Raw genomic sequence first — 15,645 nt, forward strand, 5'->3', positions numbered from 1 at the left:
TGAAATTTTAAAAGCACTTGTAAAACACAGAATTATAAACATCTCTTTACTGTCAAATATTTTCTACAGCCAGTTGTGTTCAATTTTGTGATGTTCTGTTTTGTGTGATGTGTTTAGCTGCTGGATTCATTTGATATGTAATGTTAGGTATGATTCAGTGCATTCTGTGACAGCCGTTTTTTTAAAGAATAGATTGGCAACTTTCCTAAAATGTATGTTTTTTTAATCTGCAACATGCCCTTCCCCCTCTGCTGGATAAACCAGGTTCGAGGCTGTCAGTGAAAGTGATTCAGAAGCCATCAGACTCCATTTTGTGACGAGGAGAAAATACAAACTATTCAAGATTAAAAACACAGTGAGTATCTAAATCTAAAGCTATAAGCACACTGAAGTGACACTAGATGCAGAAGAGTTTTGTGGGTTTGTACTGAAGTTTTAATGTACACAGGTTGGTTTATGGCTTGATACTGTGACTATTTCCTGTAAGTGAACTCTGTGCTGATACAGGGTTTGATTTAACACACCGATGTTGGAGAGAAGTAAACGTGTGTCCTGCTGTAATCTGGAGAAGGAGACAAGACCTCCAACATGAGTGTGTCTGGAAAACAGGAATTAAAGAAAGACGAGAGGTGAGTTACTTTTCCATTTACCAGCAATAAATACACACCGTCTCATGGGAACAGATCTGTATCTCTAAACACTCACTAGTTAACAGAGGAACTAAACTTTGCTTTAAGATGTTTAATAAGATGTGAATATATCACTGATCTGATGTAAGAACAGTTTAGAGAAATCATTCACTGTATGAGGTATGAGGCGAGTCTCCTGTTTGAATAAGTGTGCAGACTGTAGCTGAATTAAAAAGATGGAGATATTGGTGTTTAATGATGAACACATTGTTTAACAGTGTTTTTAATATAATTATTAATAAATTATTAATCATTGTTTAACAGTTTAATTATAAATATAATTATTCCCTCCATCATTCTAAAACACTAGACTGTGCAGTGTTGCAGGTCTCGGACTGGCAGTGAGGAAAACTGCTTTAAAATTTCAGTTCAGCCTGCAGTCCCTGAGCTGGAGGGTCTGTGGTGCTACAGAAGAACATTTACACGTTGGAAATTAATGACTATATAACTATTTTATTCATTCATTCATTCATTCATTCATTTATTTCTAAATATGTTTGTGTTAGTTAGGAAATCCTGAAATGAGTGTATTGTGTTAAGAGAAGAGTGTTAAAGGTTCACTAAATGATTTTTACATCACCTAGAAATTTGCAGAATATGAGTTAAAAAAAAAGTTAAAAAAAAAAAACAATGGTCATGGCCTCAGCGTAAAAGTGTAAAAAAAAAAACTGTTTGGAAATCTGCCTTCCAGGTTAGAGGTTTTTGGCTGGGCCTCGTGTCAGTCATCATATAGACACTCCTAAATGTCCCTTCACTTCAACAAATCCAGTAGATAGGTTTTCATCACTCAGAGAGTCGAATAGAGAAGTGCTTTGGATTAACCACCTTGATATTGTAATGGTAGATAATGTTAGCTATGCTAACAATTCTAATAGCAATAGGTTTACCTGACAAATCACTGAGAACTCGTTACAAATAAGTGGTGGTGCATTAAGAGGACTCTTGACCATCCTCATAAATCACTATGAGAGGAATTTTGCTTATTTCTAGTATTATAACTTGGCATTCATGCTGCTTTTGGCTGTGTGAACAAAAGCTAAATGCTAAAATACTAATAAAAGCCACCTGGAGACACAAAGACATGAAGCTGTGAAGCTCACAAATGTAATAAGCAGAGTACCTGTGTAACATGATTAGATAATAATTCATTCAGCCATCCTGTATATAAACTAGCCTATAGCCATGCTAGTCACTGTTGTTAACAGTTAGTGAAAGTGGTTTAGCTATGAAAGAGAACCACAGATGTGCTCCAGCATTGTCCAGCATTGAGGCGTCGAGTGGAACAAAGTCGAAAAAGAAAAAGAAAAACGAGCGAGTCAGAGGAAGATTTTCACTTTATCACCTACTTCTGTATTAGAGCTGTGTGCTGGGTAAATTATAAAGCATAATTAATTAAAGTCAGTTGTTGTATAGAGAGAGAGCTCCATAGATCAGTTCCTTATTATTCTGCAGTGTCTTACATTTATGCTATGTATTATTATTCTTACTACTAATCTAGCCATGGGGGTCACAGTCCAGTGACTTCTGTGCCGGTCCCAAGCCCAGATAAATAGAGAGAGTTGCGTCAGGCAGGGCGTAAAACATTGCCAAATTTAATCATGCGAATCGTCAGTACTCTGAATTCCATACCGGATCGGTCGAGGCCCGGGTTAACAACGACCGCCATCGGTACCGGTGACCTACAGGGCTTCGGTGGAAATTGGGCTACTGTTGGTCGAAGAAGTAGAGGAGGGAGGAGAGTGAGTAGACAGAGAGAGAAGAGGAAAGGTAAGAGTGTAGGACTGAGAATAGGAACTCTGAATGTTGGTACTATGACAGGGAAAGGTAGAGAGCTGGCTGATATGATGGAGAGAAGGAAGGTGGATATACTGTGTATACAAGAGACCAGGTGGAAGGGTAGCAAGGCTCGTAGTATAGGAGCAGGATTCAAACTGTTTTATTATGGTGTGGATAGTAAGAGAAATGGGGTAGGTGTGTTCTTGAAGGAGGAGTTTGGGAGGAATGTTCTGGAGGTGAAGAGAGTGTCAGACAGGGTGATGAGTCTGAAGTTAGAGATTGAAGGGGTGATGTTGAATGTTGTTAGTGGTTATGCCCCACAGGTAGGTTGTGAGTCAGAGGAGAAAGATGACTTTGTAGGATGACTTTGATGGTCTGTAAGAAGAAGAGGTCAAAGATAGAGATAGAGAAGAAAACTAAGTGGTGGAAGCTGGAAAAGGAGGCATGTTGTGAGGACTTTAGACAGAAGTTGAGGCAGGCTCTGGGTGGTCAGGTGCTGCCAGATGACTGGGAAACTACAGCAGAAGTGATCAGGGTGACAGGAAGAAAGGTGCTGGGTGTGTCATCTGGAAGGAGGAAAGAAGATAAGGAGACTTGGTGGGAAGTTCAGGATAGTATCCAGAGGAAGAGGTCAGCCAAGAAGAAGTGGGACATGGACAGGACTGAAGAGAGTAGACAGGAATACTAGGAGTTACAGCGCAGAGTGAAGAGGGAGGTGTCTAAGGCCAAGCAGGAGGCATATGATGAGTTGTACACTAGGTTAGACACTAGAGAAGGACAGACGGACTTGTACAGGTTAGCTAGGCAGAGGGATCAAGATTCGAAGGATGTGCAGCAAGTTAGAGTTATTAAGGATAGAGATGGAAGGGTGCTCACAAGTGAATGGAGTGGACAGAGGAGATGGAAGGAGTACTTTGAAGAGCTGATGAATGAGGAAAATGGGAGGGAAAAAAGAGTAGAAGGGGTGACCTCTGTGGAACAGAAAGTAGTCAGGAAGGCTTTGAAGTGGATGAAAAGTGGGAAGGCAGTTGGTCCTGACGACATCCCGGAGAAGTAGTGTATTAGTGCCGATCTTTAAGAATAAGGGTGACATGCAGAGTTGCAGCAACTATAGGGGGATAAAGTTGATGAGCCATACAATGAAGCTATGGGAAAGAGGAGTGGAAGCTAGGTTAAGGAAAGTAGTGGAAATTTGTGAGCAGCAGTATGGCTTCATGCCCAGAAAGAGCACAACAGATGCAATTTTTGCTCTGCGAATTTTGATGGAGAAGTATAGGGATGGTCAGAGGGAGTTGGACTGTGTGTTTGTAGACTTGGAGAAAGCATATGACAGGGTGCCAAGAGAAGAGCTGTGGTACTGTATGAAGAAGTCGGGAGTAGCAGAGAAGTATGTGAGAGTGGGGCAGGACATGTATGAGAGGAGTAAGACAGTGGTGAGGTGTGCTGTAGGTCAGACAGAGGAGTTCAAAGTGGAGGTTGGACTGCATCAGGGATCGGCTCTGAGCCCCTTTCTGTTTGCTATGGTGATGGACCAGTTATCAGAGGAGGTCAGACAGGAGTCTACTTGCACAATGATGTTTGCGGATGACATTGTGATCTGTAGTGAGAGCAGGGAGCAGGTGGAGGAGAGACAAGAGTCAGAACTAGAGGCAGCAGAGCTGAAGATGTTGAGGTTCTCTTTGGGAGTGACAAGGTTGGACAGGATTAGGAACGAGTACATCAGAGGGACAGCTCATGTTGGACGTTTGGGGGACAAAGTTAGGGAGGCCAGATTAAGATGGTTTGGACATGTTCAGAAGAGGGAGAGTGAGTATACTGGTAGGAGAATGTTGGACATGGAGCTGCCAGGCAGGAGGCAAAGAAGAAGGCCAAAGAGGTATATTAAAAATGTTCTTAACTTACCTCATGCACCTTTATCTTTAACTTTGTATTTATTAGTGTGTGTTGTTCAGCTATGAATACATATAGTCCATATTACAGGATGTGTTTTGTTTGTTCGCAGACCACAAAAGAAGAAATCAAACATCATCAGGAATCAGTTGGAGTCTATATTAATGGTATGTGTGTGACTTATGATATTTTATCAATGTGCAGCAGCATTATGGGTAATCAGACAGTTGTAAATATGGTAATAGGCAGAGTTTTTTCTTTTCATAAAATAAAAGCATCTCTCACTGTGCAATATTATAATATTTAGATCTGTTTCTGTGTGTTTCTAACCAGGAGCTGGAACACAAAGTCATCACTCTGATAAAGAATGAGCTGAAGAGATATAAGAAGCTCCTGAGTCCAGATTACCCAGCATGCACTGAGACGGAGGTGGAGGATGAGGAGGATCTATACAGTGTCAGAGAGGGAGCGCTGAAGATCACACTGCACGTCCTGAAGAACATGAACCACACAGATCTCGCTAACACACTGCACAACAGTAAGAGCTCTGAATCATGACTTTATTCCATCAGGTTTACTTTAGAGAGAGGAAATTGTTTTAGATATTAACACTTTTAGTTTTAAGTTTGATTTTAGTATCATGTACATCTGGTGCTTTTCTGTTCTGTTCGTGGTCCAGCTTGTGGTTACTCTGTACAATGGTCCTGTTCCTTCAATAATATTTAGTACATGAATCAGGAATGAACAGCAGCATTTGAAAGAATTTTACATTTTATATTGTGTTCAGTGATTTTGCATTAAAACATGTTATTACTTTGTTTATTAGAGTCTGTGGCCTCTGTGTATCAGCCAAGGTTGAAATTCAACCTGAGAGAGAAGTTTAAAAGAATTAACGAAAGAATCTCACAGCATGGAAGCTCAGCACTTCTGAATGAGATCTACACAGAGCTCTACATCACAGAGAGTTGGAGTGGAGACGTCAATAATGAACATGAGGTGAGACAGATTGAGACAGTGTCCTGGAGATCATCAACACAGGACACATCCATCAAATGTAATGACCTCTTTAAAGACAAGTCCATCAGAACTGTGCTGACTAAAGGAGTTGCTGGAATTGGAAAAACAGTCTCTGTGCAGAAGTTCATTCTGGACTGGGCAGAAGGAAAAGCAAATCAGGACGTCTTCTTCATGTTTCCATTTCCCTTTAGAGAGCTGAATCTGATGAAGCAGCAAAACCTCAGTCTGATGAATCTTCTTCATCACTTTTTCCCAGAAATGAGAAAACTAAGATTAATAGACTGCGACTCCTACAAAGTGGTGTTGATCTTTGATGGTCTGGATGAGTGTCGACTTCCTCTAAATTTCCAGAGCAATAAGAGATTGTGTGATGTGACAGAGTCAGCCTCAGTGGATGTGCTGCTGACAAACCTCATCAAGGGGAATCTGCTTCCCTCTGCCCTCCTCTGGATAACCTCTCGACCAGGAGCAGCCAATCAGATCCCTCCTGAGTGTGTAGACCAGGTAACAGTGGTACGAGGCTTCAGTGATCCTCAGAAAGAGGAGTACTTCAGGAAGATGATCAGTGATCGGAGCCTGGTCAGTAAAATCATCACACACGTGAAGTCTTCAACAAGCCTCTACATCATGTGCCACGTCCCAGTCTTCTGCTGGATTTCAGCCACTGTTCTAGAGAGAATTTTGGGTGAAGCAGAGAGTGGAGAGATCCCAACGACTCTGACTCAAATGTTCACACACTTCTTGATCTTTCAGATCAAACACAAGGACCAAAAGTACCATCAGAAATGTGACCCTGATCCTCAGCAGACCAGAGAGAGTATCCTGGCACTGGGAAAACTGGCTTTCCAACAGCTGGAGAAAGGAAACCTGATCTTCTATGAGGAAGATCTGAGAGAGTGTGGCATTGATGTCAGAGAAGTGTCAGTGTACTCAGGAATGTGTACCCAAATCTTCAGAGAGGAGTTTGGGCTTCACCTGGGGAAGATGTTCAGCTTTGTACATCTGAGCGTTCAGGAGTTTCTGGCTGCTTTATACACATTTCTCTACTTCATCAGCAGAAATGTAACAGAACAACAAAGGACTGATCTGTCTGATCTTTTCACAAAGTCAAACATGTTTGATTTCCTCAGGAGTGCAGTGGACAAGGCCTTACAGAGTGAGAATGGACACCTGGACCTGTTCCTCCGCTTCCTTCTGGGTCTCTCACTGGAGTCCAATCAGACTCACTTACGAGGCTTAATGCCACAGACAGGAAGCAGCTCTCACAGCAAACAGGAAACAGTCAAGTACATCAAGGAGAAGATCAGGAAGAATCCATCTCCAGAGAAATCCATCAATCTATTCCATTGTCTGAATGAACTGAATGATCATTCTCTAGTGCAGGAAGTACAAAATTACCTGAACAGAGGAGGTTACAGACGTCTGAGTGGAATCAAAAAATCTCCTGCTCAGTGGTCAGCTCTGGTGTTTGTGTTACTGAACTCAGAACAGGAGCTGGATGAGTTTAATTTGAGGAAATATGACCCATCAGTTGAATGTCTTCAGAGGCTGCTGCCAGTGGTCAAAGCCTCCAGAAAAGCTGTGTGAGTATTTTTATTTATAAATTTATTACTGCATCTTTTGTTATTTTAATGTAACACCGACCTGCACTGTTTGGATTAATGCTTGTTAACAGTTACTCTAATCATCTTTAAACATCCTATGGTAGTGTTACAGAAGATTGTTTCACCTCTTCTTATATCACAAAATCTTATATCTTGATTTATAAAGTTTAGTCTAAAATGGATGAAAAAAGTATCTATACAAAATAACTTTTTGCATTCCTGATTTTTTTTTTATCTTTTCTCTTTTCTACTTATATGAAAGTTGAAGTATGACATTGAACAGAACTTTCCAAATAAAAACAAGAAAAACATAACACTGTCAAAATGGGAACAAGACATCAATAAAAAATTTAAAAAGTTAATATTAAAACACTGTTTTCTTTTAATTTCAGGGGTGCAATTAATGTTACCACCTCCTTTTTTAGGTACCAGTTCCTTAACTTTTATTTGGGCTAATTTCAGCTGAGTTTCACTCTGTCACACTCCTCCATGCTTGTTTTTGTTTTTGTTACAGCACACTGCTAGTAGCTCCTAGTGCCAACCTTAGTGACATAAATCAGCTGCTGAAAAGTAGCTTTTGTGACATTTGGCAATTGGTAATATAGGGGATATAGGAAAATATCTATCAATAGACATTATTCATTATTCTATTTCATTGTTCTATGATATGTATGTATGTTCACACATACCTTGTTCGGTTTGCACCGATCAAACTTTTAATTTAATACTTTAATCTTTTTAATTTGGATCTGTTTAGACGTATGTGAACACTGGACCTGTACTTAGGTCCACACCAAACAACAATCAGAGGTCTCAAGGTGACAGATTTGTAACTGTAAGAGCACAAAGAAAAACACACAACTGTTTTACTGTCTCTGTGAAATTCAACATATAACTCACTGTAAAGTACTAGTACGACTAGTACTGGCATGTTATTAACTGGTAGTGTACAGTTCTATAATTCTTTATTTTCTATAATAAAATGTACTATATCTGCAGTATTGGTTGTAGAAACATGTGTGAACACGTGAACACGTGTGTTATGTACATGACCTAATGGTCTTATGATAAATTGTCACTGAGAGATTGTGGAGTGCAGAAAGACGTCCCTGCTCCTGTAACTGTGCTGATGTGGCGTCCTGTCCTCTGATTTCTGTGTGTGAGAGAAACACACTGACATTTCTGTTACATGTTCAACTTTAGATGCATTATGGCTGTGTTTGTGTGTTGGAGATCAGTGTTCTGATATTTCATCATTTCTCTTCCAGGCTGTGGAAGTGTAATCTGACAGAGGAAAGCTGTAGAGTTCTGTCCTCAGTTCTCAGCTCAAACTCCTCCAGTCTGAGAGAACTGGACCTGAGTGACAATAAACTGCAGGATTCAGGAGTGAAGCTGCTCTCTGCTGGACTGGAGAATCCACACTGTACACTCGAAATACTGAGGTACACACGCACACACACACACACACATATTAAACTAGAGATACTAGTCTAGCAGCATCACTTTATCACTAAATATTACATGCAGAAATGATTTGTGTGTGTGAGAGAGAGACAGATATACAAGTATATATTCATTCTTTCTTTCTCTCTGACGCACACACGTGTCATTTTAACTGATTTTTTTTGTATCTGTAAATTTTAGGTCTTACATTTATAGATGTTTAAATGTTTCTAAAAAATAACTGAAATGTATTTATGAGAATCAGATTTACTTTCTAGATTAATCATATGAATAAATAAAAACTGTGAAACTATGAAAAATTCGGGCCTGTTGCAAAAGGAAAACATGTTTCATTCACAAATTATAACACATTTATTTATTTACTTACTTCCTTATTAATTTATTTATTTTAATTATATAACTTGATTCAACTTATTGCTGAACCAAACATCCTGTGGAACTTTCTGGAAAGCTTTCTTTCTAATCTAATTTGACTGATGTAATAACACGGGACCACCAGAAGGACGGAACACAGACACAGTGAGGCAGGAGTATGGGGAACATGCTTTTTATTTTATAAGTTGGTGCAGCAAGTAAGTGGGGGTGAAGGTGGAGGTGGCTGGTGAAGTGAGGTGAGGGCGTGGTCGTCCCAGAGCCAAGTGTGGGGAGCAGGCGGCAGCAGCATGGCGGCAGGATATAGACAGCATGGCGGTTGCTCTCACATGGGGCAGAGGTCACTGGGCAGAGGTTTGCTCTCTTCTTCCTCGCTGACGTCGGCCTCTATTTGAGATAGAGAAGCAGAGATTAGTGCACTGCATAGCCTCCCCTAATCTATCTTGAGAGTGGCCTTTTATACTCCTCTGTCTTCTGCTGGAGGTTAGATTGCAGCTGCTTTACTCATTAGTTGCCGGCCAAGTCGAGTTTCCTCGCTCTGCCTTGCAGCCACGTGTGCTCAGGCTGTCCAAAATGATGGGGGTGTTGAACCGGCGCTGTCCGTTCAACACCCTGCCGGCAGTCATGTGAGGAGCGCTGCGCTTCTTTTGCGCGTGGGTTGCCGGCCCATCGTCACAGTACCCCCACTCAGCTCCGAGCCTACTGCTGGCATGTGATGGGCCCAGAGGGAGAATCAACAGGAGAGCCCATCCACATTACTTTGAGTGGATTACTTTGCTGAGCCCCTGCTCGGTGTTGCACAGTGAAATTAAAGTCCTGCAAGGAGAGGAACTAACGTGTTGCCCTGGAATTGGTGTCTTTGGCCTTGGCCATCCACTGTTGGAGTACATGGTCAGTGACCAGGGTCAAGGGTCGGCCAGCCAGCTAGTATCTTAACTCTTCCACATCCCATTTGATGGCCAGGCCCTCCTTCTCAATGGCAGCACACTTCTCGTTAGCATGCTCCTCTCCTTCAAAGGTTCGTGACAGCACCTCTCTCAGTTCCATCTCCGACGTATCTGTGTGTCCCATGAAAGGGAGTTTGAAGTCGGGATTTCTCAGGACGGGAGAGCTTGTCAGGGCCTGTTTCAGCATCTTCAAGGTTTCTTAGATTTCCCGACTCCAGGGCACCTGGTCCGGCTGGCCTTTTCTAGTAAGCTCTGAGAGGGGAGACGCAATCGAGGAGAAGTTGGGCACAAAACAGCAATAATACCTGGCCAACCCCAGAAAGCACATACCTCTTTCTTTGTGGCTGGGTGTGGGTAGTCCCTGACAGCCTCCACCTTTTTCTTTTGCAGTTTCAGAAGACTCCTGCTGATGAGGTACCCCAGGTTCTGTGCCTCTGTGAATCCCAGATAGCATTTCTTAGGGTTGGCAGTCAGCTCGGATTTCCGAAGCTCACCCAGGACCTCCCTGAGATGGTGAAGGTGGTCGGACCAGGTGGAGGAGTGGATCACCTCATCATTGATATAATCGGCTGCGTATTGATGGTGGGGCCGCAGGACGATGTCCATTAGTCGTTGAAATGCAGCAGGAGCCCCATGCAGGCCAAAAGGGAGAACCCGATATTGACAGTGGCCGCCGGAGGTGGAGAATGCCATCTTCGGTTTAGCCTCTGGGCTAAGGGCCACCTGCCAGTACCCCTTTGTCAGATTGAGGGTAGAGATGAACCGGGTCCTCGCCAAACGCTCCACCAGGTTGTCAACCATAGGAAGGGGGTAGCTGTCAAATTCCAAAACCTGTTTGAGCTGCCTGAAGTCATTACATATCCAGATGCTTCCGTTGGGCTTGGGCACCACAACTATGGGGCTTGACCAGGGGCTGATGGACTCCTCGATGGCACCATCTCTAAGCATCCGGCTGACTTGCTCCTTGATTGCCTTACGGTGGGCCTCAGGGATGCAGTAGGGCTGCTGTCTGACCACAGCTCCCGGTGGGGTTTTAATGTTGTAGTCCAGCAGCTCTGACATCTCCTGGCTTTGGTCCGGGGTGAGCTCCTCTCCTCAGTGGACCAAGGTACACTCCGAAAGATCTGTAGAAAGACTCGCAAACGCAGACACCTCAAGGACAGGTTCAGTCCATTTTGTCATCAAATTGATATGATAAAGTTGGGTGTCGGCGCACTTACCTGGTTGCTGCAGGCAGTAGTTGACGGTGCTCACCTTTTCAAGGACTGTATAGGGGCCTTGCCAGTGAGCCAGAAATTTACAGGAGGCATTGGGAAGGAGGAGGAGGACCTGGTCTCCGGGCCATAATTCGCAGGGTTGGGCTGGTCTGTTGTAGGTTCTCCTCTGTTCTTGCTGAGCAGCCTCCATGTGCTCCCAGATGATGGGCGTCTCTCTGTTGAGCCGCTCTTGCATATCTTGGATGTGATTGATGAGGGAACGGTAGGGGGAGGGCTGCTCTTCTCATGCCTCCCGGGCCACGTCCAGCAGTCCTCGAGGTCTCCGTCCAAAGAGAAGTTCAAAGGGGTTGAACCCAGTGGAAGCCCGGGGTGTCTCTCGGACAGTGAAGAGGACGTAGAGGAGGAGAAGGTCCGAGTTCCTCCCCTCTTTGTCTACCACCCTCCTCCTCTTCAACGTTTGGTTGAACCCTTCCATCTGTCTGGGAGGTGGTAGACGGTCATCCTCAGGTGCTTCACCTGTAACAGCCGACACAGATCCACCATTAGTTTTACATAAAGGACGTAACTTGGTCGGTGAGGATGTCCTTGGGAATTCCAACCTGACTGAAGAGGAGGAGGAGCTCATGGGCGATGTTCCGGGAGGTGGTCTTCCAAAGTGGGACTGCTTCAGGGTATCAAGTGGCATAGTGCATGATGACAAGAATGTGGTTGTGGCCCTGGGCAGACTTCAGCAGTGGCCCCATGAGGCCAATGCCTATACTCTCGAAGGGAACACCGATAGTGGGTAGAGGAATGAGGGGTGCAGGAGCAGGCCTATAGGGGGTAGTTCTTTGACACTGGGGGCACTGCTGGCAGAACGCATAGACCTCAGGTGCATGAGGGCATAGTTTGGCTGCATGGAACCAGCAGCAGCTTGCAGGGCTGCCCTTGATGCCCTGTCTTGTAGTACATGAGGCCCCCCGTGTACCAGGAAGTGGGTTGCTGGGAGTCACTGCTCGGGATTCTGGGAGACTCTCTCAATGACCTGCACCTGGCTCCAACAGCGCTTCAGTCAGTCTTCCTCCTTCTGCTCCTGGCTGAAATTCCCCTCCCAGGTGACCTGGGAAAACACAGAGGTGACAGGGGTAGTGGTGATGGCGGTCTCATCTGCTGAGGTTGCCCTGGCATCTCCCTCGCTCTGGACCATGCAGGCCCCCTGGGCCCCCGGCCATGTTGTTCATCCCAGGAACATCCCTGGAACAAAGGCACGGGGAGTTCTGGCATGAGGCCCACAAGCAGCGGCCATTCCCTGGCTTTGTGTCTCATGCTGACTCAGGCCGCTAGTACCTCACGCAAGTCCCCATGCACACAGGTGACTGTCAGGGAGCCAGTGGTCTTGGGGGCGGACAGGAGGGAAGGCCGGGCCAAGGTGACGGTGCTCCCTGAGTCTAGGAGGGCCAAGACTGGCCTGCTGTTGACCCTGATGGGGATGGTCGGGAGGCTGGGAGGGGTGACTCTATGGAGCACACATCCTTGTCAGCACGTCGAGTGGTGGCGGGGTCCGGCGCGGTAGGCTTGGACTCGTCACTGATGGTTCCGTAGGCAGAGCGATTTTGGCTGGATCTCCCCTCCTCTTGGGAGTGCTGGTCGAAGGCATCTCTTCAGCGGAGGCCGGGAGAACTCTCTTCACTCGCCCCTGCCAATATCCAGGGTGGCTATCGCTCGCTCCTGTGTCTCCAGCATCTCTTGGAGATTGTGGGCACCCATCAGACCTACGACTTTCAGCTCTTGGGGGGCAAAGCCCTCAGGAACTGGTCCATGGCCACCTTCTCAATGACCTCGGCAGCAGAGAGGATCTCTGGCTGTAATTCCAGCAGTGGAACTCTGCCGCTACACTGGTTGGAGAGAGGCTGCAGCGTAGGAGGATCTCCTTCTTCACCAGGTCATACTGGGTAGCCTTATCAGGGGAAAGTGTGTGGTAGGCCAGCTGGACCTCCCCTATGAGGAAAGGAGTAAGGGAGTGGACCCAGTCCTCCTTGGGCCAGTTTTCATGCTGGGCAACTCACTCAAACGTGATTAGGTATGCCTCTATCTTTGCTGGTGAGCTTGGTAAGGAGGCACTGGGCCTCTCGGCAGGGGTTGGAGAGGGGGATTGCAGTGTCGGGCAGCCCTTTCCTCAGTTCCAGCAGCTCTTAGGTGGCAAACGGGAGGCCTCAGCCCAGCTCCTGGGTCACTGCCTCCTGCTGTAAATGGATTTGCAGGAACTGTTGGAATACATGGTCCATCTTGATGCCGGGGTCTTTGTTCATGCCCGCATTCTTCACCACTGTAACAACACGGGAACACAGAGAGCATGAGGCAGGAGGAAGGGGAACAAGCTCTTTATTTTATAAGTTGGTGCAGCAAGTAAGTGGGGGTGAAGGTGAAGGTGGCTGGTGAAGTGAGGTGAGGGCGTGGTCATCCCCGAGACGAGCGCAGGGAGCAGGCAGCAGCAGCATGGCAGCAAGACATAAAGAGCACGGCGGTTGCTCTCAAACAGGGCAGAGGTCACCGGGCAGAGGTTTGCCCTCATCTTCCTCGCTGACGTCGGCCTCTATGTGAGAGAAAGAAACAGAGATTAGTGCACTGCATAGCCTCCCCTAATCTATCTTGAGAGTGGCCTTTTATACTTGTCTTCTGCTGGAGGGTAGATTGCAGCCGCCGCACTCATTACTTGCCAGCCAAGTTGAGTTTCCTCGCTCCGTCTCGCAGTCACGTGTGCTCAGGCTGTCCAAAATGATGGGGGTGCTGAATCAGCTCTGTCTGTTCAGCACCCTGCCGGTGGTCATGTGAGGAGCGCTGCGCTTCTTTTGCGCGTGGGTTGCCGGCCCGCCATCACACTGAGTAAAAAAGCTAAATATGTTTCAGAACAGCAACTTCTTTCCCAAATCAAGAAACTGTTATTTACTATTGACAACAACAGCAACCTAATAATTTTTGATCAGATTTACTTTAGCTTTTGTGTTTGTTACATTCCAGAAGGATCAGAAAAGTTGACTGGACACACTATCAGAATATGTTATAAAGCTGGACATGGTACCAGTTAGATGAGGACAGATAACATCAGAGAAATTGGCCTATTGACTTCACTGTAAAGTACAACAAGTATTGGCATGTTAGCAGTGGCGGCTGGTGGTGATTAGATGGGATCAATATCTCAATAATTAAACCCTTAGGGTTGAACAATACATTTTATATATATATATATATATATATATATATATATATATATATATTGTACACTATGACTAGTATTGGCCTGTAAATGCGTTGATGTGGTGTCAGGCCCTCTGATTTCTGTGTGTGAGAGAAACACACAGACATTTCTGTTACATGTTAAATTTTAGTTGTATTATGGCTGTGTTTGTGTATTTGAGATCAGTGTTCTGATATTTCATCATTTCTCTTTCAGCCTGTGGAAGTGTAATCTGACAGAGGAAAGCTGTAGAGTTCTCTCCTCGGTTCTCAGCTCAAACTCCTCCAGTCTGAGAGAACTGGACCTGAGTCACAATAAACTGCAGGATTCAGGAGTGAAGCTGCTCTCTGCTGGACTGGAGAATCCACATTGTACACTGGAGAAACTGAGGTACATAAATGATTGTGTGTTTTTTATGTAGCTGTAAATTTTAGGATATGCTTTAAATGTTTGTAAGAAACTGAGATGTATTTGTGAAAATCAGATTTACTTTCTAGATTCTATATCATGAATAAATAAAAACTGTACTTATTACTTATTATAGCTAATTGTAATTATAGCTGTTTAGATCTTGTGTCTCTACCTCTATCCATCTCTTTCCCTTTCTCCCTGTCTCTGTCTCTTCTGTCCTCTCCTCCTCTCTTCTGTATGGTTCTGTCAGATAGCAAAAAATGAAGTGAGATTAAACACACTGTAATGAAGCAGTAAAGGACAGTGTTTAAATGTGTAAATGATCTCCAGCAGAACTTTCCCCAGAGCTGCTGAACACACTGTATGAAAAACTCTCTGCTAGAAAAAAAGAGACGTGTTTGTTCAGAGTGGCCTCTCTGTTATTATCTTGTTTCAGAAAGTTAAATAAATCGTTTCATATGAGCTGAGACACATGGATCTGTCCAAGAGCAGTCCAAGTTTATACACAGGCTGTTCATTTTATATTTTTATCCTGACATTAGAACCTTGTTTTCAGGTAGACAATTTATTTCCCAACTGATGGAAACACCTCATTTCACAATCAGATAAATAAATCAAACACTTCATCGTTTCTCTTCCAGGCTGTGTGAGTGTAATCTGACAGAGGAAAGCTGTAGAGTTCTGTCCTCAGTTCTCAGCTCAACCTCCTCCAGTCTGAGAGAACTGGACCTGAGTGACAATAAACTGCAGGATTCAGGAGTGAAGCTGCTCTCTGCTGGCCTGGAGACTCCACACTGTACACTGGAGATACTGAGGTACACACACACACACACACACACAGATTATCACTTTACCACCAAATGTTACATACAGAAATGATTGTGTGTTTTATGTAGCTATACATTTTAAAATATGATTTAAATGTTTGTAAGAAACTGAAATGTGTTTGTGAGGATCAGATTTACTTTCTAGATTAATCATATATCATGAATAAATAAAAATTATATTTATGAATTGTAATTATAGCTGTTTAGATCTTGTGTC

This window comes from Pangasianodon hypophthalmus, chromosome 19 (genome assembly GCF_027358585.1).
Source record: "Pangasianodon hypophthalmus isolate fPanHyp1 chromosome 19, fPanHyp1.pri, whole genome shotgun sequence".
Classification (NCBI taxonomy): domain Eukaryota; kingdom Metazoa; phylum Chordata; class Actinopteri; order Siluriformes; family Pangasiidae; genus Pangasianodon; species Pangasianodon hypophthalmus.